The 27,217-nt window shown below is 48.7% G+C and overlaps 1 protein-coding gene across 4 annotated transcripts in view; it reads right to left on the reverse strand.

The window, feature by feature from the left end:
• Window positions 1-15,076, reverse strand: part of Gpam (glycerol-3-phosphate acyltransferase, mitochondrial) — a 64,032-nt gene extending 48,956 nt beyond the window's left edge. Inside the window, exons 1-2 of one of the 4 annotated variants that reach the window (XM_087551726.1) lie at window positions 14,858-15,076; window positions 7,172-7,239 (exon numbers count right to left, since the gene is read on the reverse strand). The gene's annotated coding sequence lies outside the window, so the exon portion shown is untranslated. 4 annotated transcript variants of the gene reach the window in all.
• Window positions 15,077-27,217: the final 12,141 nt, after the last annotated feature.

Consider the following 27,217-nt stretch of genomic DNA (forward strand, 5'->3'; position numbering starts at 1 on the left):
GGTGTGTCTGAAAACTGTGACAACATACTCACATAAAATAAATTTTAAAAAGAGAGATATATAACAAGACCTTGTGTTAGAAAAAAATTTATATATATATATTGGAGACAGACTGGAATATGTCTGGAGACATATCTGGAATATGATAGATGCTGTGTGGCACCTTTAAAAGAACTAGAAAACTGATCCAAGAGCCAGTACCAGATAATTAATAAATGGGGTGTTTAAAACTATGAGGTCCCTCTTCCTTAACCACAGGTTGTCTTCTTTTCTGATTGTAAACTTAGAGACCTGATTTGTGGGCACAGCAACTGCACCATTGACAGTACTGTGCGGTACTGGCAGTACTGTGCGGTACTGGCAGTACTGTGCGATATTGACAGTACTGTGTGGTATTGACAGTACTGTGTGGTATTGACAGTACTGTGCGGTATTGGCAGTACTGTGCGGTATTGACAGTACTGTGCGGTATTGGCAGTACTGTGCGGTATTGACAGTACTGTGCGGTATTGGCAGTACTGTGCGGTATTGACAGTACTGTGCGGTATTGACAGTACTGTGAGGTATTGACGGTACTGTGCGGTATTGACGGTACTGTGCGGTATTGACGGTACTGTGCGGTATTGGCGGTACTGTGCGGTATTGGCGGTACTGTGCGGTATTGGCGGTACTGTGCGGTATTGGCGGTACTGTGCGGTATTGGCGGTACTGTGCGGTATTGGCGGTACTGTGCGGTACTGGCGGTACTGTGCGGTATTGGCGGTACTGTGCGGTATTGACGGTACTGTGCGGTATTAGCAGTACTGTGCGGTATTGACGGTACTGTGCGGTATTGACGGTACTGTGCGGTATTAGCAGTACTGTGCGGTATTGACGGTACTGTGCGGTACTGGCGGTACTGTGCGGTATTAGCAGTACTGTGCGGTATTGGCGGTACTGTGCGGTATTGGCGGTACTGTGCGGTATTGGCGGTACTGTGCGGTATTGACGGTACTGTGCGGTATTGGCGGTACTGTGCGGTACTGGCGGTACTGTGCGGTATTGGCGGTACTGTGCGGTATTGGCGGTACTGTGCGGTATTGACGGTACTGTGCGGTATTGGCGGTACTGTGCGGTATTGGCGGTACTGTGCGGTATTGACAGTACTGTGCGGTATTGGCGGTACTGTGCGGTACTGGCGGTACTGTGCGGTACTGACAGTACTGTGCGGTATTGACAGTACTGTGCGGTATTGACAGTACTGTGCAGTATTGGCAGTACTGTGCGGTATTGGCGGTACTGTGCGGTACTGGCAGTACTGTGTGGTACTGGCGGTACTGTGTGGTAATGTAAAGCAGTAATCCATAACTTTGTAACATCAAGGTGAAGAACCCGATCACATGGGATTCCGGGACTTGCCCCTGGAAAACCAAGTGCATAAACATTTTCATTCCTTCTTAGATAGTTCAAGGCCCTTCCAATGGCATCCGTGGGCTCTGTACTCAAGAATCTATGCCCACATTATGACTATCCTACAAAATAGTACAGAGTCTCCTTTACGGATTTTAAAAATGGAGCTACTGTATGACCCTCCCTTCAGATTTTAGCCCAGTCTCAGTCTGCTCAGATGTCAAGAACCTGGACCATCAACTCCTGCCGCACTGGACTGAGCTCCTGCAGCTGTGGTACCTTCTCCTCCACAATGGGTGGCACCTCCATCCTCAACCTGATCAGCCTTCTCCTCCATCCTGAGCCTGGCCAGCCCCCGTCTCCTCAGTTGCTTCTGTCAGGTGTTTTGTATGGCAATAGGGAAAGTAATTAATACAGTGGGCATCTAACTGTCCCCTCTCACTGCCAAGCCACGTATACAGTGACACTCTGTGACCGTGGCTACGGCACGGCTATGATTAGTAACTGTGGGGGCAGTTTGGGTAACTGATGGTATCTAATGCTTTCTATTAAGCCGCAAACAGGTAAAATATTATCATGAAGGCCCTTCACGCCTGTTCAGCTATTCGGACAAAATAGAAATGCTAATTGTGGGAACCAGAGCCATGAATTCTGAGTGGCCTTTGGGACGAAAAGCTTATCTGGTGGTCTTCTGTTGCTGGAAGTGCACTGGAGTCTTTGAGATCATGTTAACTGATACGCCCCTTAAGTGCTCTACCTGGAGAAGCACGGAGATTCCTGATAGAGATTTCAAAGAGTTACCAGCCAGTATGTCCTAAAGGTTTGTCAGGTGAGTTAGGGCTACCATGTGGGAGAAAAGCCCCAGGAGGCAGCTGAGCTCAATGGGGTGCTCTGGTGGGATTTCCACAACAGAGGCCAGGGCTTAGGAGGCCCCTGTTCATTCCTGACTCCAGCAGGGGCTAACGGGCAACAAGGAGGGAGGAACACTGCTCCTACAAAGAATGAAGAAAGCGGCCACAGTGCTTTCACTTCTGGCCCATCTCTGTCTCAGATTTCCCCGCTTCAGAGCTGAACCCTTCCCAGGGCACAAGCTCTCACTGGCTTTCACCCCTCCACTGTTCCTCACTGTCCTTTGCCATGCCCCTCTCCCTCAGTACCACAGTCCCCAGGCCACCTCTTTCTTCTGGGCCAGTCTAACCTCATCTCTGGCTCAGGGCCTCTGTGTTTCTGGTTCCTCCAGCCAGGAACATGCCTCCTCTGAGTATTTGTGTGTCTGATTCATTCTTATTTTTAGCTCTTAGCTCCATGTGCAACTTTCTGTCCCAGGCTTCTCATTCTATTCTATGTCACTCTATTTTGTTTACAGCACTTCCCGCTATCTAAAATTAACCTGTCATCATCTTCTATTCTTGGTCACCCTCTATCTGCTCCTAGTAGAACGCAAGCTCAGCGTGGGCAGGCCACTGCTAGGCTCTGCAGAAGGATGGGCAGTCACCCATAAGCGCGCGCGCGCGCGCGCGCACACACACACACACACACACACACACACACATATGCTTGCCTGATGCAGGAGGGAATGGCCACCTTTTATCAAGCACTTACTTGGTGCCAGGCCCAGGATGGTGCCAGGCCAGTCTCACTCAACCAATCCTCTTCCCAAGCCCTCCAAAGTATCGTCCACATTAAGTAGATGTGGCTTCAGGTTGTGCAACTACCCCAATGTCACAGCTAACAAGAAAGCAAAACCCTATTTGAACACAGGCCTTATTGGCTCCAACGCTCCTCTAAGGGAGGAGTCGGTGTGTTCTAAAAGGGGGTGGGCAGATAGTCAATATTTAAGGCTTTGCTAACCGTATACTCTCTGTGACAGCTGCCCAAATCTGCTGAATGAAAGAGGCCACAGATAATACATAAGCAAACCAATGGGGCTATGGACCAGCAAGACTTCATTTACCAAGCAGGGAGTGGGCAGGAACTGACCCATGGGCTACAACTAGCCATCCCCTTGGGGAGTCCTTATTCTATGCTATACTGGAAAAACCTAAAGTGAGGTGGGGGGAAGAGGCTCTGGCAGTGGTTCAGTGAGCAATCTGTCACCCCAGCATCATCAAACACGGTCCTCTGGGTCCCATCCAGTGTTCCCATGAAAAGCTTGGCATAGCAGTACACGCCTTTAATCCCAGTGCTGTGAAGGCAGAGAGAGGATTCCCAGATGTGCGGGGCAGCCAGCCTAGCTGAGTTGGTAAGCATGGGGTCTAGTGAGAGACCTCGTTTCAAACAACAAGGTTAAGAACAATAAAGAAACCACTGGACCTCAGCATTTAGCTTCCACACGCTATGCACATCCTCACGCACATGCACATGAATACGTAGAATACATGAATAGATGTACACAGAGAGAGAGAGAGAGAGAGAGAGAGAGAGAGAGAGCTCGTAGAGTATAAGAAAATCATTGAGCATGTGATCTGTGCAAGGTGAGTCTCTTCAAATAATGAACACAGCGGGCAGGTAAACTGTTCAGTCGGGGAGGTAACTGTTGGGGTTCTGACAGGAACCAGGACTGAGCTGAACCCTTGACTGTGCTATGGTCTTTCTAGCATAAGCTTCCTTTAGGGTCAGTGTGGAGATGAACTCAATTTACTTCCTTTGGCCAAGGTCTCATTCACACTGTAATCAGATATGATTCCACAACACCCTCAAGGACCTGCACTTGCTTCCACAGCACAAGTCGCCGTTGGAGGACAGAACACGTGAAGTAGTTACACTGACTGTTGCTTCTCCCAGCCACTGAGCCTAGACACTTGCTCAAGCAAGCAAACTGAGGAGTGATAGGTCACAGGTCACGGGAAAAGGGAGGACCACAGCTCTGAAGTATCCCAGAGGAATCTCCTGCCATGCTGTGAGACGCCGAGCAGTTTGCATTAAGTCGTCTGGTACTAGAGTAGTACCCTGAGCATCAGCGTTAAAGCAAGAGGCCAGTTCACCAGTTCCTTGGATCTGGGCTGGACTTTGAGATGGAGAGAGCCCGGGGGTGTTTCTGTAGTGTTGGCTGGGCATCAGCAACTCAGCTGGACCTTAAAGGGCCTGTCCTCCTTGGGGCTCTGCTCGGGGTGGCAGTGAGCTGATGTTTGAGCGTGTGCATGCACATGTATGTACAGAGTATATATGGCAGGCGGAAAGGGAAGTATATAAGGCGGCGCTGGAGAAGAATGTGCATATCTGTGATATATGTAAATGTGTGTCTGTGTGTGTGATATTGTGTGTTAAGTGTATGGCATGTGTGGGGTGTGTGTGTGTATGTGTGTGTGTATGTGTGTGTGTGTGTGTGTGAGAGAGAGAGAGATGAGAGAGAGAGAGAGAGAGAGAGAGAGAGATCTATATGTGATCTATATGCGTGTGAAATGTATGGGGTACATCTGTGATATATGTCCGGTACACATGTGTGATGTTTATTGGTCTGATAGGTCTTAGCTATATTTTTTTTGAGCTTTCATACAGTTTTCCGAACAGTGGGCCTCTAATGTTTGAGCAAGAAAGCAGCCTCAGGATGGGGAACCGGTGTCTAAGAGATGTCACCTGCTCCAGCTCTGCTGTTGGCCAATGCTCAGGGCTTGGAAACCCCTCCCTAACTGTCCTTTTCCCAAGCTCCCTTTCTTGTCGGTCATGAGTCAGCCTTGCTCACCAGAGTCTCGAGCTGTGTGTGTTTGCCCCGTTTCCACTGCTGCAGAGAGCTGTTGCTCCAGTGTCTGAGTTACTCTTCTATTGCTGTGATAAAACCCCAAACCAAGGCGACTTATACAAGAGAGCATTGAATGTGGCTTGCGATGGTTTCAAAGGTTGAGAACCTGGGATGATGGAGCAGAGGGACAGCCGGGAGCTCTTATCTTGACCCCCAACCACAAGGCAGAAGAAAGGACTGAGAATTGAAAGGATCTTTGGAAACCTTGAAGCCTAAGACCCCAGGGACATCACCCCCTCCAACAGAAGCACACCCCCTAACTCCCCAAACACTTCCACCAATGCAGGCCATTCTCATCCAAACCACCACATTAACGTAGGGAGGTGTTGAGGTGGGAAAGGTCTGGGAGGAGTTGGGGGAGGGGAAATATGATCGGAATGAATTGTATGAAATTTTCTTCAATAAAACAAACAAACAAAAATAGTGTGGACTATTGGCAATGGACTTTCTCTCGGTACTTTGTACCGACAGGACCTTGGTAGTACCTATATGCTCTTCATATGTAATATTATTTAATTTTCACAATTTTCTGAGCCAGGATGGACCATTTCCTCAGCTCAGATAGGCAGCCGAGATTCTAGAAAGAGACTGGAGTTTACCAGTTAACACCAGGACTGGAGTTAGTGTGAGAACTTGTTCTGTCAAGAACAGCGTTGTTCTCCAGGGGTCTCTGGAGCCCTCCATGCAGAGGAAAACACAGTCTCACATGCTCTTACCCCGAGGTCCTTCTTACCATTTCTCCCCTTGCCAGGGCTACTACACCAAGGTGCTTTCCATAGAAGAATCAACTCAGCAGCCACCATGGTGTCCAAAACACAGCCTCTGCCCTGTCTACACTTATAATTCAGGGGAGGAAGTAGCAGTTGGTGTTGTGGGAGAAGAGATTCAGGAGCACCCAGAGAAGGAGTCCCCTCACCCTTGGTCCCTCATCACTTGCATACATAAGCAAGCAGCTAGCATAAGCTTCTGCATTCTTCAAAAGAAAGAAAGAACTCCTTCAAGGAAGGCAGAGGTGGACAATCTGGTAATATACTTCTTCACACACAAGGCTCGAGGAAGAGGGGGTGTAGGAGCAGGAAGATGGGGAGAAGTGCTGTGAAAGGCTCTCCTCTGGACACTGCAGCACACTGCAGCTGTGGTCACTTGCACAAGATCAAGACAATTAAAAGCTGCCACAGTGAGCCAGGTGTGATGGCTCCTTTAATCCCAACACTCGGGAGGCAGAGTAAATTCCAGGCCATTCTGGTCTAATACGAGTTCCAAGCCAACTGGAGATGTAGAGTGAGACCCTGCCTCCAAAAAAAAAAAAAAATGAAAGTGGGGGAGAGGGAGAAAAAAAAGAAGAAAAGAAAGTTCCAGCACTAAGGTGGGTGGAGCTCCCAAGGCTTTATCCATAAGTGAGGAGCTAACAGTGTTTGTTGATTAGGGGAGGTTGAATCACTTTTCTTTGGGTACGGTCCTAGCAAATGACCCCGCACCCATTCTCATATGGGCAGCACTAACAAACTCAGTGGGATATAATATTTTGAGACGGGGGGGGGGGGGAGGGAGAGAGAGAGAGAGTGTGTGTTGATAGGGAGACAGATGTGTTAAGAGGAGCAGGAGTGGGGGGGGAGTGGGTATACATATGATAAATTGTGTATGTGTGTGGCTTTTTCAAAGACTAAAGGTGCTAGAATTTCTTACCTACAAAAAGAAATAAAATATAAACAACACTAGCTCAGGCCATACACCTGGTTGGTGGTAACAGCGCAGTAAGAACACCACTGATGCCTCCCTCCCTCTGTTCTTTAGGCAAGTAGCCTCCCTCTGCTGACTTCTGCTATGGCAGAAATAAGTGCAGGGGAGGGGACTGGAGGTGGGGGGGGGAGGGGGAGAGCCATGCTGGGGAAGCAGCACAAGGAAGTCAGTCACAACTATGCCAGTTCAAAAGGACAGCACCCAGTACTCAGCAGTCTAGACCAGCTCTGGAACAAGCACTCAAGGAAGGTTCCAGAAGACAGTAACCCAAAGCCAGGCAGCAAGCCAACATCAAGCACTCACCTGCAGGCTGTTTCTGCTTCACGGTTGCTGATCAACCCGGTAATGAAGTCAAAGAAAGCTTCTAGTAACTAAACAGGCAAGTTAAAAATAGTAGCAGTCAAGGGTCACGTAGATTAAGGTAGAAAGTTGCAGAAAATAGTTGCCTCTAAAGGAGATGAGTTCAATGTATCGGATGATCCCCAACTCTGCCCACTGTGGTTGGTGCCAAGAGATGTTGAGTCCCGAGGGAGAGAGGCGGGCCAACAGGGAGAGAAAAGCATCTACCAGGTGATGGATGCACAAGTCTGAGTCCAAACAGCTCTCCCTCCAAGTGTGAGCTTTTTCTGTGCGGTTGCTGCTGCACAACCAACCTTGAGAACAGGCTGGACTCACCTTACACACTTGAGTGAGACCCGCTTGTTTTAAACAACATCGAACCCAGAAAGACCCAACTACAGCCCGATTACCCGGCCACTACGACTTAGCTTATTGGAATCTGAGTCCCCTGGTGTGTGCTTTCTGGTTTTCCCTCAAGCACTGGTGAGTGGGGGTGGCAGTGCGCTGGAGCACAGGGAAAGCAGTGAGGCAACCAGAGGCCTCTGACGTCCTGTGTACCCCGAGCAGATCTAATGATGCCATGATTCCCCAACCTCAGCAGCCACCTTAGGCCAGGGTACCGGCAGCTTTTAGAGCCGTCTCTAAGCAGCACCTAAGAGGAAGCTGACAAGCCCGGTTAACACAACTCCTTTCATCTTGAAATACCAATAAAAAATTAATCAGCCCGATAACACGGGGTACCGATGGCTTTTATTTCCACTGCTGTCTGAAATGGATTAAATCCCTTTTAGAATTTCATGAGTTTGGCCCAGAAAGTAGATACTTGAGGCATTAAACATACAGGAGCCTGGGACACCAAGAAGACAGCAGCTTCTATTTAAGGGTCTGACTGACACAGCCAGCCAAGTGTCATAGGAAGAGATAAAAACTGAATTATGTCCCTGTCACTAGGACGGTCTGGGAAATCAGATGCCATGAAATACATTCCGGGACATGAGGTTTAGCCTCAGTGACAAGCAGGCAGTCTGTTGGACACGACTTTTGAGATAACGTAGGTTTGTTTTTAATTGTACCGGGCACTGTATTAATATAAACCATCAATGGGTAAACGCCATCGCCTGACAAAAATGAATGTTTTCCACTCCAACGAGCATGGAAGGCAGACTCTTAGAAAGCACAAGTCCTCACACTGTATATGTTTAGCTTCATTTAGAACCTGTGATGAGGGTAGGGCGGGGGTGGAAGGCAGCTGTCAGTAAAGTATCTGCAACCTCACAAGGACCTGCGTCCAATTCACAGCACCAAGGTCAGATGCTGGATTCGGTCTGTTGCCATGTATTGTAATGCTAAACTCTGTATCCCAAGGTCTAGTGGAGTCTCAGGTAGGCCAACTTCTGTCCTGCAAACCTTGCTCCCCGTAATTTACAACTATTGGTTGAATGAAGACACCTGTAGCTGGGCAGAAGAGAGGTGGGCTGGGCTTCTGATCCCAGGCTGGGATCTGAGGCAGAGACAGGAGGAGAGAGGAGGAAGGAGGCTCCAACAGGGTAGAGGTCCTGATGAGAGGCTATGTCTCAAAGCCTAAGAGGATACTGCATGAGGAACATTTGACCTTAGCCTACACATTCACATCCTTACACACACACACACACACACACACACACACACACACACACACACTAATAAATTCATCTTTAGTGGGAAAGGCATTGCCTATGTGGATCTGTGAGTGTTACAGAGTCACTAGAGACCGCTGGAGAAATAGCTTAGAGGCCTCGCTATGAAAGAAGATGAACCAGGACAAGGACAGAGAAGGGGGTGAAGGTCAAAGTAGGGACAGGGTTGCCCTGTGACACACCGCACTGCTCCACTCTGCAGTGTCAGGTGAAGTTCCTGTTAATGGCCTGTCCCCTCTTCTGGGCTGAGAATTCCTTACATGGGGTGCCGCTGCCTTGTTGCCGTGTTCCAGGACTAACTAGAGGTGGGTCAGGATGCTGACCGACCAGAGCAGCACTGAGGAAGCAGAGTCCTAAGGACCCAGAGTGATGCTGCTCAGACCTATGGCCCATTCTCTGTTATCTAAGAGTGGTGCAGGGTATCCCACCTATCCAGCAAGCCCAAGTGTCAGTGATCAAGACGACTGCATGGGGTTCAAGGAGGACTTGGCTGGGATTAATACTGCTGCAAGGGGCTTAGGGACTTGTGAACCAAAAATCAACATCTCTTGCTAGTCCCTGTGGAGGTCCATTTGGGAGCAGGGCTTGGGGAGGGGGAACCAGCCTTCTGCTGCTGCCTGGCCCCCTGATTTCCATTCTCCCAGGCCCTTGTTCTTCTTCGTTGCTATTTGGAATTGACTCAATGTAAATAGTGTTCCCAGCAGTGTTCAAGTAGTCCATGTAACTACCCCTCCTCTGCAGAGAAGGCTAGGCTAGCTTACCGGTTCACGAGGAAACGGAAGTCCTAGCCTTGGGTGGAGCAGCCTATGTGATTGGTGGTGGTAGTGGCGGCGGTGGTGGTGGTGGTGGCGGCGGTGGTGGTGGTGCAGTGTTTTGTGGGTTTTTTTTTCTGTTTTGGGGAGCGGTGGAGGTTGAATGCCTTGGTTTATAGCAGGATACTGGAAGCCCAATACACAGACACACCCCATCCTGGGTGGAGACAAAGCAAAGTTTTGAAGTGAGGTCAGTGTAGTGAGACAGCCAGATGGGTAGGGAAGGAGGAAACCAGGCCTGTTGCAGCAGCTGCTGCCACTGGGGCTCTGTGGAGGCCCCCCAGGAATAGGGACTGAGTAACCTCATTATCACACCCAGCATGACACCCCAGAACCCCATTCCACATCTGAAGTGCAATGGAAGAACTGGATGGCACTGAAGTGGGGTGGATCAGGTTCTGGGAACGGAATGTTGACAATGGACCACCTCCCTACCACCCTGCAATGATGCTGTCAAGTTCTTCTCTCCAGTGGAGGGAGAGGCAGGAGTGTGGTTGCCTTGGAGAATAATGGGTCATCTGAACTGCCTTTGGAAATCTCCCCGTGTAGTGTTCCCTGCATAGCATCTTTGTTCCTCTCTCAACATTTGATCCTCTGAGTGCCCATCCAGGGAGGAGTTTCAGATCTAGAATACAAGTGCCGAGTGTTTTGGGCCTTGAATTCACAGTGCTGATCCACCCTGCCAGTAACTGTTTCCTTCGAGCATCTTTGGCTAAAACATCCAAGGCCCTGCGAGGTCCTTTACCCCTTGTGCCCAGGGCTAAAGGGAGTTGTGAAGCTCCAGGTAGAGAAAAGGAAATGAGGAGAATTGATAAGCTGTCAGAGACTGGGTTGGGGTACAGTGGGGGTCAGCGGGAGGCTCCTTCAGTGCAGCTCAGGAGCCTGAGGTCACCAGCCGATGGCAGTCTCCTTTCATCTGTTAGCCTTCCAACTGCCTCCCTGGCCACTGTTTTTGTCTGGAAAATATGCTAACCAACTTTTCTAAGTACTGTCTCTAATGTCCTGGCCTGAGAGTTCATAAAAGATGGCAGAGGAAGGCACCTGGTACTCCCAGGGCAGGCCAAGTGGGCAGCTCAGGGAACACCATGGGCAACCAAGGAAGAAACCGTGAGCCCATCTCTAAAGCCTCAGCTTCCAGCTCACCTCCAAGGCTCCTGTTCTCAGAGGTTCCCCAGCAGAGAGCAGCCTTCCGGATAGGTTTACCACCCAAGCTCTGCCTGTGGGATGTGAAGGGATGGGATGTGGGATGCTGGCTGCAGGCGAAACGCAATTCCTGAGGCAGAGTAAAGAAGGTAATTGTCTCCGCCAGCAGGAAGAAGTAGGAAGTAAATGCCGGTGAGGGTCTTCCAAGGTGAGACAGCCTCTCTCCGCCAGCAAACAGGGCACCAGAGGGTCCTGTGGCTCTCTCTTGATCCGTGCTTGGACGCTGTTCAAGAGCATCTTAGACGCCAGCATGAACGACTCGGTCTTGGGGACGTCTCGGTCGCCCAGCATGCCTTGGGCCCCTTGACGTCTCGGTACAGCTCTCTTCTCTTCTTCACAGATTCTGAGCCCCGAAGTAAGCAGGTCCTTGGCCCATGCAGGGCCTCTGCTGCGCGTCAGGTGAAGCGAAGCGTGCAAACATTGTAGTTCACCAAACAGTGCTTTCATGACTGGATCCCACTCCCTCCTAAGTCTTTTGTGCTCTCGGAAGACACAAATGGCCTATTGATTTGTGTGCTGCTTTTCATGCCTGGCACACCACTCATACTTAGCCTGTCTAAGGGCAACTGGTTTCCTCTGCCTCCCTATTCGCCCTGTCCCCTAGGCTGAAAACACAGTAAGTCCATCACAGAATCTCTTTTCTCAAAGTCACTTCATGAAAGAAGTGCTGTGCCCATTTTACAGATGGAGGAAAACAAGGTTTAAAATACCGAGGAGAAACAGAGGATTCAGTTACAGATATAAATAACCTGTGTTCTTCCACCATCTACGGTGATTCTAATAGGATTAACCTGGACAAGGAGAGTCCCTTAACTTGAGACCCTTAGGGTAGAAGCAAATACACCGAGATTATTCTGGGAGCAGAGGGAAAACAACTCAGAGTGGGCATCTTCAGGTAATAGTATGGGCCCACAAGCATTAGTGGCCTAAGCAGATGCTAGACCTGGGGAAGAAAGGGGAGGCTGATGGCCCTCAACATGGAGGATCCTCCAGTGACAGGGAGGCAGACAGGGCAAGATTATCTGCCTGACAGGAATATTCTAGGTCAGGCAGCAGGGTATGATGAACCCAAAGCCAAGGGGCCCAAGGCATGCTGGGCAACCAAGCTCGGCTGAGTCTAGACCTGCCTGATGTATAGTCCCAGCTCCAGCTATAAGCACTGAGCATGGTCCTCTGGAGCTCAGGGTGATGTTAAGCCATCAATCTACACAGGAGACAAACAAGACCCACCAGAGCAAAGCACCGTGCGCGAGAGCCTGAACATTCACAATTCCGGCTAGCTTACGTCGAAGCCAGATGTATCTCCCTTAGTCTGTACAGGAACTGAGGCAGGTGATGTGCTCTGTGGAGAAGGCAGAGCTTGACAGAGGGTACAGCTTAGACCCCAAAGCATCTCATTTGGAGGTCTCACAGCCGAGCTCACAAGCCTGCACAGAGTCAGCTCTCACAGCTCACAGGCATGAAAGGGTCATAGAACACACAGGACATGTCACACACCCACCCTTAGCCTGCTGTCAGCCGTGTGCAGTTTCTTGACGGCTCCATCACATGGTCATGTTGGGAAATCATAGAACTGTGAAATGTCCACTTACTACACTGACTTATAACTAACTTATAACTTGTAACTAACTTACTGCATGCTTGTCGGGGGAACGGTTCTAATGCTTTGATTTAATTGGCTATCTGCGTCTCCAAATGCTGAAGGTCTTTGTCCCCAATTGCTTTTTGATCGATCAATAACGAGGCCAGTGGCCAGTGGTTAGGCAAAGGGAGACTGGCTGGGGCCTTTAGATCTGCTTGGGGTAGGAACTGGGAAAAGGAGACAGAGAATCACCATGGCTCGGGGTAGAGGGATAAAGTGCAGGAGCTGCAATAGGGAAAGCCAAAGGGCCATGTGAGAATTCGGGTGGGTGGGCCACTGGCCACTTCCCCGATTGGGCCTGGTGTAGCAGGGGAAGGTTTAGCCAAGGCATTTAAAAATTAACTGGTGTGTGTTGGGGGGTGTGTTGGGGGGGTAGGGTGTGTGTTGGGGGGTGTGTTGGGGGGGTAGGGTGTGTGGGTGTGTCTTCCATGCGAGAGTCCAGATAGCTCCAAGATAGATCTGCTCGCGCATGCGCGCTCTGCCAGAGCACAAAGCAAAGCAGCTAAATTCACCGGTACATCTACTCCTACCCTATATGAGTTGACCTGTTTCTCCCCAGCTTGTCCTGAAGACTGAGTCAGTGAGGGAAAGGCATGTTGGAGGAGTATCAGGAAGTAGCGAAAGGTCCTCCATCGGACGTTAGACATTGTGAGCACTGAGAACGCTGCACATCAGAAACTGGGTTGCCCCAGGGCCAGGCGGTCACACCACACCTACTCCCTGCCCTGGCAGCGCTGTCATTCTGGCACTGGCAGTGGATCAGAAAGGAGCAATCACAAGGCAGCCTGGAGTAGTCCAGGAAGTTCATAACTCCGGACTTGTTTGCAGAGAGGCTAGAGGTTAACCTGCCGAACCCTTTGACTTGACCGAGCCAGGATCGGGGACAGAGTGGGGGTGATTTTAAGGGGACAGTATTAAATATGATGCGGTATGTCTATGGAGGAGGGTCATGGGGCTCAAGTTCTATGCATTAGCAAGACAGAGAAGAACGAGTGTGAAGGAGAAAGCCAGCAGAACAAGCAGAACCCAGGCCAGGCAGGCCACGGGAAGGGAGGCTATGGGGAAATGGTCCCAAACAACAGAGAAGACTCAGGCACGGAGTTCTAATCCCTGCAGTGGCTTGTCCTCCACTCCACTTGTCCTTCCTTACAGATGAAGAGGGTTAGGACTCAATATGATGAGCTTCTCAGACCCTTGACTTCTGCTCCCAGAAAGGTCAATGGGGCCCACAAAAGAAGCTCCTGGGGAACCCACAGAGTAGAGAACAAGGAAAGACCTCCATCTATATAGAACCCCATGCTATGAAGCCATACTCTACCACAGACAATGAAGTAGAGATAATCTTGCGACAACAGGAGAGGTGAACCATGAATAAACATAGTGGCAGAGAAAGGCTGACTGTGAGGCCATTCCTTGATCCATGGTGTTCATGGGAAAGGGGCACTTAAGACACCCAAAGTAGCTGGACACAGTGACACATGGGAGGCAGAGGCAAGTGGATGTCTGTGGGTCTGAGGCCAGCCTGTCTACATAGAGTTCCAGGCCAGTCAGGAATGCATAGCATTCCTGTCTCAAACAAACAAAACCCAAAGTGGCACAGATGGAAAGTTTCCTGTTTAGTCACTAAAACAAAATGACTTTCCTTGTTTTAGCATTATGTCCTCTCTTCCTCAGCCACCTCCAGGTCTAACCTACCAATCGGGCCATTTTTTCAAAGGATGGAGCCTAGCTCTCATCTGTAGAAGTTGTCAATCATAGGAACACCCTACCGGACCCTAGCTCAGAAAACACCACTGTGCTGGGATCCAATGGAGGAGGAACAGCCAGGACACAGACAAACTTGGAAACTAACTTGGACACAGAGGGCTCAGCCCAGCATCTCTCTTCTGGCCCTTTATTTTACCTGAGTGCGGATCAAAGGATCTGGGTTCTTAGCAGTCAGCAGAGCACTTGAAGGTCATGCCCATCTGCAAATCACATTTAGTGGTGTTTCAAGTGAAAGCCATCGACTGGGGTCTCCTCCGAGCCATGCCAACAGATGGCAGATGTCTAAGGAGTATGTAGACTTCAAGAAAAGTGACTCAGGGTACAAACAAATTCATGCAAACAACAAACTCATGCAGCAGCTATATTACAGACACACCTGCACATCGTCCAAGCCACTAACTACCCTTCCCAAGAGGGGGTCTCTGCAACTCTCAGCTCTTCCTTAGGAGGCCTCCTCTACCTTCCTGTACCTGTCCTGGGTTCCACTTTGTGTCTTTCCCATGACATCCCACTCCCATGTCTCATCCCCGAGTCCCAGTTGCTCGAGTACCTGTATCCTTGATGTGGTGTCTGGAATTATTTCCAGTCAGTTGATTAGCAAAGCTATCCCCAGACAGCTTCAGAAGACAGCCTGGGGCGGGGGTGATTCAGCAGCTCCTCCAGAGGCTTATTCGTGTAGCTGGAGGCTGGAGGTCTTCGGGTACATGGCTGTAACCCCGGAGAAATGCCACGGGCAGCAGCAAACAGTCCAGGATGGTTTTGCAACAGTGGAGGAGGAGGAGGAAGGCTCTTTCATCAAATAATAAACAGCCAGAGATAAGGCCTGCTAGGCCGAGCTTGGTCAGCCAATTGCAAGCTCCAAAGCATGAGAAGAGGCAGACCCAGGCTTCTGGAGCCAGTTTTAGGGCTCGTTATAATTTAATGATGCTGCACAGGGGTGAGTGGGGGGTGGGGTGTCTTCTTGGCATCGCCTGGTAGAGATTTTTCTAACGGGGCAGGGGGAGGGGGAGGGTTGCGAAGCTCGAAGCTCAATAGCCCCATTCTCCACGAGGGTGGCTGCGCTGAGCATCCAGAGGTCACATGGAGCTCTAGGCTCGTGGCCTGGCTGTGCCTACTTTGCCAAGAGTTCTCTCTCACTGCCTCTGGGGAGCTAGGAAAGAGACTTGAGTGGGGCTGAGCAATGTAGGGGTCAACAGAGGGCAAGCTCTCTGACACTGGCTATACAGCTCCCTGTTGGTGATGCTGATGGGGTCAGGGACACCTTGGTGACTTGAACTCAGTCCTTTGAGATGGTTCTCCTATCATCTTTTCTTGGTGCTAACTTTCCTGTATATAGTGATCTCCATCTGCCTGACCTTTTCATCCACAATTCTTTCCCAAAGTAGCACTGATCTTCTAAGGTTAAAGATTTACGTTGAGGAGATGGGTTTTGGGGGCCCAGCTGACCTGGAATTGCATAATGGCCTCGCATCATGCCAGCCCCATGACCTGACTGCAGAAGCAAAATGGAGGGAAACTTCCCCCAACCCTATAGAGACATAAACCTTTAGCTGATGTTGATACGTCACTGCTGAACATCGAAAGGAACTTAAACAGGACCCCTTTGCCATGTGAGGAGGCATTCATCCACCATGTACGTCCTCTGTATTCATGGCCATCACGGGAGGCAGTAACTGAGGCTCTTTAGACAAGCACACAACTTCACAACAAGTCTGGTCACTGGCCCTGACTTTGGCTCCCTTCCACTAAGGTCCCCTTTAATAAACTCATGTCTCCTGTGATGTGCCTTGTGTCATGAGGGCAGGAAACCACACCATTTTTTGCCTCCGTTGGCTGCCTCCTGTCAATCTCAGAGTCTAGTACCTTCCTCTACCACCAGCAATGTGCTCACTATCTAGGCCAGACTGGATGGCCAGTGGACATCCGAGGTCTGCCTGGGTCTGCCTCCTCCCTACAGTGCTGAATTTCTCGTGTAAGCTGAGCCCTCATGTTTGTGCAGCTTGCAGTTTACCCACTGAGACATCTACACACACACACACACACACACACACACACACACACGTGCCACATGTCTCATTGAGATTAATTCTTAGACTATGTATTACACCCAATTACAGTGTCTATTTCAAAAACATTCTGCTGTATTCATGGAATTGTATAGTTGTCAACAGAATGAACTTTAGCGTATTTCTGAAAGACTGTTAAGAAAAGCTTGGTGGAAGGAGGTGGTTTCTATAGGTATGATAAGAATTCCTAGCATATAAATGAATCAAAATTTCAAAGAATACATGGAAATATTAAAACTGATAAACAGCTAGGGAAGTTGCGGGTAGCACTGAGTGAGATTGTTCGCACACAGGATGCCCTGAGTTCTATCTTCAGTGGGGAGAAAATAATTGTTGAAAGACATCTCTTCTTATAACTCTCCCTTCCCTTCAACCTCCCCGTCCCCATTTTCCCCAGAAGAATCGCTGCTGTACACTACACAACCCTAATAGACTTGGATTCTCTATGGACTCTCCTCTCCTAGACATTTTCATAAAGGCTTCCATTATATGTCACCTTAATGTGATAAATGTCCCTTCATGTTATTATAGGTCCCTTCATGTCATAGCATATCCCTTTGTGTCATAACATGTCCCCTCTCATAGCATGTTCCTTCATGTCATAGCATGTCCCTTTGAGTCATAGTATGTCTCCTCATGTCACAGCATGTCCCTTTGAGTCATAGTATGTCCCCTCATGTCATAGCATGACCCTTCATGTCATAGCATGTCCCTTTGTGTCATAGCATGTCCCTTTGAGTCATAGTATGTCCCCTCATGTCACAGAATGTCCCTTTGAGTCATAGTATGTCCCCTCATGTCATAGCATGACCCTTCATGTCATAGCATGTCCCTTTGTGTCATAGCATGTCCCTTTGTGTCATAGCATGTCCCTTTGAGTCATAGTATGTCTCCTCATGTCACAGCATGTCCCTTTGAGTCATAGTATGTCCCCTCATGTCACAGAATGTCCCTTTGAGTCATAGTATGTCCCCTCGTGTCATAGCATGACCCTTCATGTCATAGCATGTCCCTTTGTGTCATAGCATGTCCCTTTGAGTCATAGTATGTCCCCTCATGTCACAGCATGTCCCTTTGAGTCATAGTATGTCCCCTCATGTCATAGCATGACCCTTCATGTCATAGCATGTCCCTTTGTGTCATAGCATGTCCCTTTGAGTCATAGTATGTCCCCTCATGTCACAGAATGTCCCTTTGAGTCATAGTATGTCCCCTCATGTCATAGCATGACCCTTCATGTCATAGCATATCCCTTCATGTCATAGCATGTCCCTTTGTGTCATAGCATGTCCCTTTGAGTCATAGCATGTCCCTTCATGTCATAGCATGTCCCTTTGTGTCATAGCATGTCCCTTTGAGTCATAGTATGTCCCCTCATGTCATAGCATGTCCCTTCATGTCATAGCATGTCTCTTTGAGTCATAGTATGTCTCCTCATGTCACAGCATGTCCCTTTGAGTCATAGTATGCCCCCTCATGTCATAGCATGACCCTTCATGTCATAGCATGTCCCTTCATGTCATAGCATGTCCCTTTGTGTCATAGCATGTCCCTTTGAGTCATAGTATGTCCCCTCATGTCATAGCATGTCCCTTCATGTCATAGCATGTCTCTTTGAGTCATAGTATGTCTCCTCATGTCACAGCATGTCCCTTTGAGTCATAGTATGTCCCCTCATGTCATAGCATGACCCTTCATGTCATAGCATGTCCCTTCATGTCATAGCATGTCCCTTTGAATCATAGTATATCCCCTCATGTCATAGCATGTCCCTTTGAGTCATAGTATGTCCCCTCATGTCATAGCATGACCCTTCATGTCATAGCATGTCCCTTCATGTCATAGCATGTCCCTTCATGTCATAGCATGTCCCTTCATGCATTGCTTCTTTCACTTACTGTACTGCTTTCAAAGCCCATGTCCTTCCATGTTACTGGTGAGAAATTTCCCTTCTACAAATACATAGCAATTGGCTTACACACTAATAGAGAATGTTTCGCTACTACAAATGATGATGGTGGGATATTCATAAACAAGTGCTCTCTACATTTTACCTTCAAAATCACATGGGAATGAGGAGAAGGAACCGATGAGAAAGCCAGCCACTGAGGGGCTTTTCCCTCAGCAGAGGTACAAAAACTCAACCCCTGGTTCACAGGTTCCACCCTCTGTTTACCATAGCAAGACAAAGGGACATGTTGCCATTTCAGGGAAGTGGCCATAGGAAGCCAGAAAGTTTGAGTGATTTACCAAAAGCTACCCATCAAGGAATTGAAACCACAAGTTCCATGTCCTTTCTGCCTCAGCTCCTCACACATAAACATCTCCTTATTCTTGTCATGCATCAGCCTTGGATTTTAGCATGCATAGCTCAAGGTGAGGAAAAACAAAGACTCTTTTAAAGTGAAGAAGGTAACAAATGATTGATACTATGAGGATGAAATGCCTTGTCTGAAGACTCAGAGCCAGTGGGCCTTTGGCAATGTAAAGACAGTGAGTGCCTTACCCCTGGATGCAGCTGGCCCAGCTTGCCTTCTCCCAGCAGCTGGCTAAGGGCAGCTCCCTGAATGTTTTGGTTGTTCATGTAGGAGACATGGGGGCTGTAGGTGAGTTTCTGTAGGTTAGGGTGAGAGAGAAGGAGGGTGACCTCCTACATAGCAGTGAGATCCTGGAACACAGAAGTCAGAAGGTGCTGGGGAAAGAGCAAGAGAAAAAGCAGAAAGAATGTGAGGAAGGTTACACTGGAAGACTGGCTAGTTTTCCAGTTTGCCTGTGGCCAAGAATGTTGTATCCTAACTCTTGAAGTCATTTGATCAACAGCCTGATCAGCTTGAAAGATGTCAAAAAAAAAAAAAAAATCAAGCTAAGACAGCAAGTGTCATAGCTGCAAGAGAGTCCTCCCAGACCCTCATCATCTGTCTGGTCTCAACATCCACATTTCTGGCAGAGCTCTACTAACAATCCCTGACAGTAGGAGGAGAAATATCTGAATGGGGAGAGATTAGGGTGAGCTGACCAGGGGAGAACAGGTGACCAGGGCTGGACACAGGTGCCACTTTTGAAGTCAAGACTCCAGGGCCAAGTGCTTTTCATCTGAGGCTAAAGATGACAGAACTGGTATCAGGCCGTTGTGGGTACCAAAGGTCTTGAGCCACCATGCAGCTCACAGATCCCGAACCCTGGATTATTGCATCATGGTCATGCCAACTTTTGATATCCTTTTATTTATTTAGCCTCATGACTTGCAGCATTCAAGGGCATCTGACTAGACATTATCAGGAAGAAAATCAGTTAGATAAGCTCTCTGGCTGTGGTTCAGGCTAGTCCCGGACCCTGCTTTTCTGGGTTATCTCTATAGGCTTTTAGATAATCAAATTTGGAACCTACGCAGTAGTGAGCTCCAGGATCAGAACAGGGCCAGTGCAGGCTGGGAGGTTCATCTTGGGGTAGAGAAGCAATAGCTCTTGGTACTTACCGCGGGGTGGGTACTGAACCACTGCTTCCTAGCCATGCTTTCATCCGTAAAATCTCTATGGGATACTCAGGAATTCATAGCCATCAGAGACTGAGAAAGCAGGACGAGAGGCCTGTTAACTTGCCTGTGCTCACACCATTAATACATAAGTAGACAGCCGAAGCTTGAACTAAAGGTCATGTGACTCAAACCTATGACATCTTCGTTTCTATCCCATGCTGTCCCCATAAGAGTTCTTTTAAACTTTTTTTTACTTATTTATCTATCTCTGTGTGTGAAACACACACACACACACACACACAGAGAGAGAGAGAGAGAGAGAGAGAGAGAGAGAGAGAGAGAGAGAGGAGCTTGTTCATGCACTTGCCTTGGCGCACATGTGGAGGTCAGAGGTCAAATCCTTTGGGGAAATGGTTCTCAACTTCCATCTCTTGTCTGACTCAGGGTCTCCCCTGTGCTGTGTACTCCAGGCTGGCTGGCTCCCAAGCTTCTGGGTGATTCTCCTGTCCTGGAATGCTGTGATTATAAACAAAGTCCCACCATATCTGGCTTCTTACATGGACTCTGGGGACCAAACTCGGGCTTTCAGGGTTGTGTGGCTGAAACCTTCTCCTGGTGATGCATCTTCTTTGGCCCTGCAAGAGTTCTTAGTTCATTTTCCTGTCTCTCTTAAAAATTGACACTCATTTCCATCCCTCTTTCAAAGACTTGTAGAACCATCAAAATCATTATTTGTATGTTAATATATAATTCGGGCACCTAGGTCTACACATATACAGACAGTATCCTTATGAGAACACCTCTCTCTCTCTCTCTCTCTCTCTCTCTCTCTGTGTGTGTGTGTGTGTGTGTGTGTGTGTGTGTGTGTGTGTATTGTGCGTATGTGCATGCATGTGCATCTTTAACCAGGTATGTTCTGTTGCCTTCAGAAAAAGATGCAGTGTCAGATAGGAGGGAGTTTGTCCACCAGGAGACTTCATGGGGCCCTGACAACCGGAAAGGTCTTTGGGAGAGAGATGCTGCCGGTGGTGGGTCCTCACACTGAGCAGAATAACTTAGCTATGCATAGCTGGCACAAGCTTCAACCTTCTCCTTCTCCCAGCAGGATAGTCCATTCTAGGGGTGAAAAACAGCATCTTAACCTTTCAGAAATCCATACCATAATATTCACCATTGAAATAGGGGTGCCTGAGAAATACCACACAAATAGTGACAGGGAGGTGTGCATGAAACCAAAACTGGGACAAAAACTGTGGTAGAAGATACGTGCGTGTTGTTGGTGTGAGTGTGAGTGATTTGAGGCCCAGTGGGATATATTATTCTCTCTGTATGTATTTCTATATGCATTATTTTTTCATTCTTTCATAATTTGTGAGAATAAAAGACACCATCCCTAAACACTACTTTACTGTGTGCGAGAGAACTTGGAAAATACACGGTTACTAAATGAATGGCTTGCCCACTGTTTGTGCCAGCTACATTTAAGTTAAGAGTCCCCAGGAAGACAAGCCTCTTGGCAGAGGCCTATAATACCAGCTTCTCTGGAGGACTGACAGTTTAAAGCTAACCTGGGCTACAGAGTGAGTTCAGGGCCAGCTTAGGCAACTTAGGAAGCTCTACCTCATAAGCTAGGAAAGGCAAAAGAAGAGCTTCAAGCAGAGCATGCAAGAGGCCCTAAACTCCATCCAGGTTACTGTGGGAGGGGAGGAGCCACACGGGAATCCACTCATGTCTCTGTAGATTGCTTTGAATGACTCATTAGAACCATAGATTCTTCAAAGCCCTGGGCTTGTTTATAGTCAGATGCTGGCCAATGAAGTCATTTAACTTAGCATGCAGGATGGTACTTAAGAGGCACTCAGTGAGAACCAAAGGGCTTTCCTCTTGTGTCCTTCTGTGAATCCCCTGAACACCTGGTTCCTGCCATCTGACCGAAACCTCACCATGCTTCTTTAATCAGTGTGCCTGTCACCTCTTCGCCTGCATGGTGTGCACGTTTGCTATTCCAAACTCCAATGCTGTAGTAAACACGAGCTCCCTGGAGATAGAAACCATGCATGGCCCTCAGATCTCTGTAGTCTGTAGTCCTAGCACAGAGTCCAGTCTAGGATGCACAGCAGCCACAAGAGGCCCCACTCTGATCCTTCTTGAGACCCCCGGCTACAGGAGCACAGATGACTGACAGCCTCTTGGCACCACCCCTTTGGGTCCACCATACAGCATTCTGCTCAGGCTGATCCTGTTCAGTGGCTGACAAGAGTCAGCCCTTCCCTGCCACTCATATGTGTACACACACACACACACACACACACACACACACACACACATACACACACACACACACACACACGCACACACACACCACTCTAACAGACACGGTATTGGAACTGCAGTGCACTCTGGGGCTGCTCCAGCCTGGCCTCTCCTTCCTCGCTCTCTGCTGACTGTCCTCTCTCCTGCTCTGTGGTCTATGTGCACCTGCTTCTCTTACTCCACCTTGCTACTACATAAGCAGCTCCCACAGTGGACAAGAAATGTCACCTTCTCTTTGATATCTGCCTCTCAGAAGCTCTGAGCTGCTGCAGACTTTCAGCTTCATGCACCGGAACTCACCAGTCACAGGTATCGTCCGTGCCCTTTCTTGCTCATAAGACCAATTCTCTTAACTTCCCATTTCTCCTTTTGAATATTTGCTGTGAGCTTCTTGTCCTAAATAGAACGAATTAAATAAATTCTTCTGCAAGAACCTTGAGTCCCCTGTTTGGTTTTGGTTTGTTGTTGTCATTGTTGTTTTGTTTTGTTTTGTTTTTAGACAGGATCCCACTATGTAGCACTAGCTGGGCCCAACCTCACAGCAATCCCCCTGCCTCTGGCTCCTGAGTCCTGGGCTTACCAGCATGTATCATCATCCTGCTGGGCTCAAACCTTCTGTTTGAAGACCTGTGCAGCAATGGCCTGGGCAGCTCTGTGTAGTTAAGACGAGTGCTCTGAGCGGAGTACATCTCACAGGGACCTACTTTCTTTATTATTAGGATGAGGCTTATAGGAGCACAGAGACGTTAGAGGAATGGGTGCTTTCTAAACCGCTGCAAAGCTGAGGCTGAAGAGAGGACTCCAGGGATGAGGGTGCCTACTGCTCCTGCACTGACTCAAGTTCCGATCCCAGAACCCCCATCAGGTGACTTACTCCCTCTTACCTGACTCCTGGGGGAATCTGGTGCTCTTCTCCAGCCTCTGCATGCACCTGCACGCATGCACACATCACCCCCCACACACACACACACACAAACCTCAAATAATAAATTTCAAAAAAAATAAATAAATAAGTGCTCTAAACAACTCTATGCAGGGTTGGTAAAATTTGGCGCAAAGAACACAGTAACATTTTAAGCCTTATGACTACTCAGTTCTGCCGTGCAGTGTGAAGGCTGCCCAAAGTTGTGCACGAGTGAGCATGACTGTGTCTAAATAAAACTTTATGAAAATGATGCCATACCATTGTATGAACGTGAGACGGACTTGGTCAGAGGGCTTCAGTTGGCTCATGTTTGCCCCAGAGTCACGGAATCTTATGGTTAGACAAATTATAACCATCATGATAATGGGTAGCCTAACTGTTCCTCAGACATCATGACAGACCTGACTAATCAATCTGGAGCACCTTCTTGAAGGGCTAGAGGTGGCTTCAAAGTCCTCCTGGACCTAGGGCTAGAGGTGAAGTTAAGTTGGTTGTGTAGGGATGTCTATCTGTGTTCCACCCACCATCCCGTTCTGTTTCCACAGCTCACAACTGAGAAACAGGCTAGCGAGAGATTCAGTAACAATAAAGATAGAGGCAATTTGGAAACATGTAGAGAGCAATCTTCGACGTTAAACGTGCTGGGGTAGAGCTAAAACCCAGTCTTTCATGTTTTTGAAAAGAAAAATTTTCACAAGGGGCTAGAACAGCTGGACCCAAAGTCTCTTTGTTCCTCGCCCTAGAAGGCAGGGCTATGTTCTGCTGGGGCGAATAGATGTTTGCTCTGTTTCTCACCAGCAGAAAGTGGGGCAGGCTCCCTGACCCTGGGTACAGTCCAGGAGGCATGGTCCATGTTCTTCTTCTGCAAGACAGGCTAAGCGGGGAGAGACAGATGCGGTTGCCTCCTCCCCCTCCAAGCCAGTGTCCTGAGTGCCCTCTTCCTCTTATCTCAGCTCCTCACAAGGACGATCAAAGCCTCCTGTAAACTCTGCAGCTTCCTGGTACTGAAGTCCACTCTGACACCAGGAAGCCAAGCTCTTTATAAATAGTAAATAGGTGAGCCTTAGTCATCTGGGACCAGCTATTCCTTCTGGAATCTAATGGCGACCAAGAAGTTTCTCCACAGTTAAGGTACACATTCTGTAGGCACCCAAACTCCCCAGCCTGCAGGATCTCCTCTTACATGCAAACAGCAATCGCAGCCGGTTAATAGTATATTCGTAGCATCACAGTTAGGGACACGTGCTTTTACATGACTGGTTAGGGATTCCCCAGTGGCCCCATGTGAATGACAGCTTGGCTGCCTGACAAGGAAGTTTCCAGGAAGTCCCCTGAGTACCAGCAGCTGCTATATGGGTGCAAGCTTCCATCCTGGAGGCAGGTGTGAGCTGGTTTTCACAGTAAGGCGTTAGCCCTACTCCCTTAGCACACATAGCTCAAAATTGCTTACAATTTCAGAAGGGCTAAGTACAGGCAAAGATTTCCTCTTCTTCCTCTTCTTCGTAGCCATTTTTTTTTACATTTGTTTGTGTATGTGTGTTCTGCTCACACACATGTCTCTGTGTCCTGGTGTATCCTAGCACTGAAGTTACAGACCTTCATTTACAGCCCACTGAGACTCAAAGCCAGGTTGTCTGCAGTGACAGGTGCTCTTAACCACTGAGACATCTTTCCAATCCACAAAGCCCTCATAATGGCCCTGCCTGACAGCCACTGGCTTCTGGAGAATACTCTTGAGGCTGGGGGCTAGTGAGCAAAGTTTTGAAAAGCTACAGACTAAGGTTTAAGACACTCAAGAGCCCTGGGTCACCCATGCATTCACCAGGCATCTCCTTTTCTCCCCACTCCCTTCATGGCATCCACCAGCCTGATTCCATCCCCAGAGCTTCTGTTAAGGAGCAGGGGTTGAAGGGACTTGCTACTGAGCAGTCCAGTTTCCTTCATTTGGAAGGCCTCCTGACTTTCCCCATGCTCACCCAGGCCCTGTCTCCCTCACCTGCCTTCATTTACCTCGACGACACAAACCACTGCAAATCACTCCATCAAATGCTAAGGCGTTCTAGTTCGTGTCTAGCCTTCCACCAGGATGTCGGCTTCTTAGCAGGAAGCGCTGGCTAATTTTGTCTGCTCACCGCAGTGCCTCTGCCATCGGGAAGGAAGCCTGACACAATAGGTAATTTCTATATCTGCTTATGGAGTCAACACAAGGGTCGCAGCACCCACGAGCCAGGCTCAGACTGCCTGTGCTCTGAGGATCACTCACAGCTCCTGTGGTACTTGTTCATCTTTTTTCAAGAACTTTTTACTGAAGCCCTACTGTGTGCTAGATCCAAGCTAGACAATGGGTTTACAGATAAGACGAGCAAAGTCCTTATCCCCCACAGCTTAGAATGTCACTTAGGACATGCACAGTATTCTGCTGGGGTCTCCAGTTGTCTCCTAAAAATAGGAGGTGTTTGGGAATTTTTTTTCCTTTTCTCTTTTCTTCTCTCTCCTTCCCTCTCCTCTACTTGAAGCCACTTGTGTAGCATATGTGTGCAGGTGAGAGAGAGAGGGGCTGGTATTACCTAAACATCAGCCTGGTTTTAATAGGTGACAGCTGTGTTCTTCTGCATTTAGGAGGGTCCTCAGAGTCTTGAAGTCGGGGGAAGAAAGGGGCGGTGCACGCAGAGGTCAGGAGTGAGGATTCAGAGAGGAACTGGTGTCCCTAGGAAATGCTCACCAGTCCTGGTGCCGAGCGTCTGGCCTTGGCCCAGTTTGACTGACACAAGGCCCAGTGTGAAGTTTGGGAAGTCCTCTTCCTCTTGTGGTGATTCTGTGTCAGTAACAGCAAGTGTGCCCCTCAGAGACCTCTCATGCTCTTCTCATGCATGAATACACATGATGATAATCCTAGCTAACCACATATCTATCCCCCTGCTCAAATCCCTGCATTGGTCCTGACACGTCAGTACTGAAAGTGAGTATAGCGTTTAAACTGGTCTTCCCACAAGAGAAGGTCCATCGAATTGAACTTTACTTCATATTATCAAAAGCATGAAGGAGGATACAAGACTCAGTCTTTTCACTGTCCACCCACACTTAGTGCCTTCTGATCACTTGCCAACTACCCGCTCCCTGCAGGGTCCACCTCCTCCCAGAGCCCAACCATTGGCTGCCCTCGTTCTTCTCTTGCTCAAGTGACTTATCTGATGGCCGTAAGGTCCAAAGCCCATTAGGCTCCTACAATCATGAAGAGACCTTGACTTCTGGCCTTATGGCCTCCTCCAGTCAAAACCCAATAAGACTCATTTCTTGAGCAACCCCCCCCCCCCCGCATCACGCTGATCCTGACTGCAAAAGATGAGCTGAGCTGAGAAAGACATGAGGTTAAAGACACTTGAACCATCGGCTCTTGCCCTATGGCTGCCCATGGGTGGGAATCATTCAAGGTTCCCTGTCATCATTCACAACTATTGCCCAACCACACACAAGGAGAAGTGCACGGCAAGGGCCTGCTGGCTTTTGGAACCACAAACAGTGTAGATTGATTTGTTCTTATGGCTCATTGGGCAACCGCGCTGACCTCTTCCCTCTTTGCCAGGCCATGAGGCTCTCTGCTGACTTGCAGCCCATCCTGATAGGCAAGAACCATCAGCCTCTCGCTTCTAAAGATCTGAGGTGCACAGTGTACCACCGGCTACGGCCCAAGCTAAGTCACCAGGACACATGAGCAAAACCACTGCCTCCTCGCTAACCATCCCCAGATCTTTCCAAATGCAACAACCTTCCTTTCAAAATTGACCATGTCGTCCCCAGCTTGGATGTGTCTGTCACAATAGTAACTAGGAGATGAGTGATGGCCAAACATTGTCTCTGAATCAAAGCCTGTGACATTGTCGTTTTGACTGATCCGCCTAAGTTTATGAAATACAAACATTTCGTGCTCTGGATATCTATCCCTGTAGGACGTAAAATATCAAGAACTTAGTGTTGTGGGCCGGAGAGATGGCTCAGCCATTAAGGGCACTGACTGCTTCTTCCGAGGGGACCCAGGTTCAATTCCCAGCACCCACATAGCAGCTAACAACTGTCTGTAATTCTGAGCTCTGACACCCTCACAGAACCATATGTGCAGGCAAAGACACCAAT

Source organism: Rattus norvegicus, chromosome 1, assembly GCF_021556685.1.
Source record: "Rattus norvegicus strain SHRSP/BbbUtx chromosome 1, alternate assembly SHRSP_T2T, whole genome shotgun sequence".
Taxonomy (NCBI): Eukaryota; Metazoa; Chordata; class Mammalia; order Rodentia; family Muridae; genus Rattus; species Rattus norvegicus.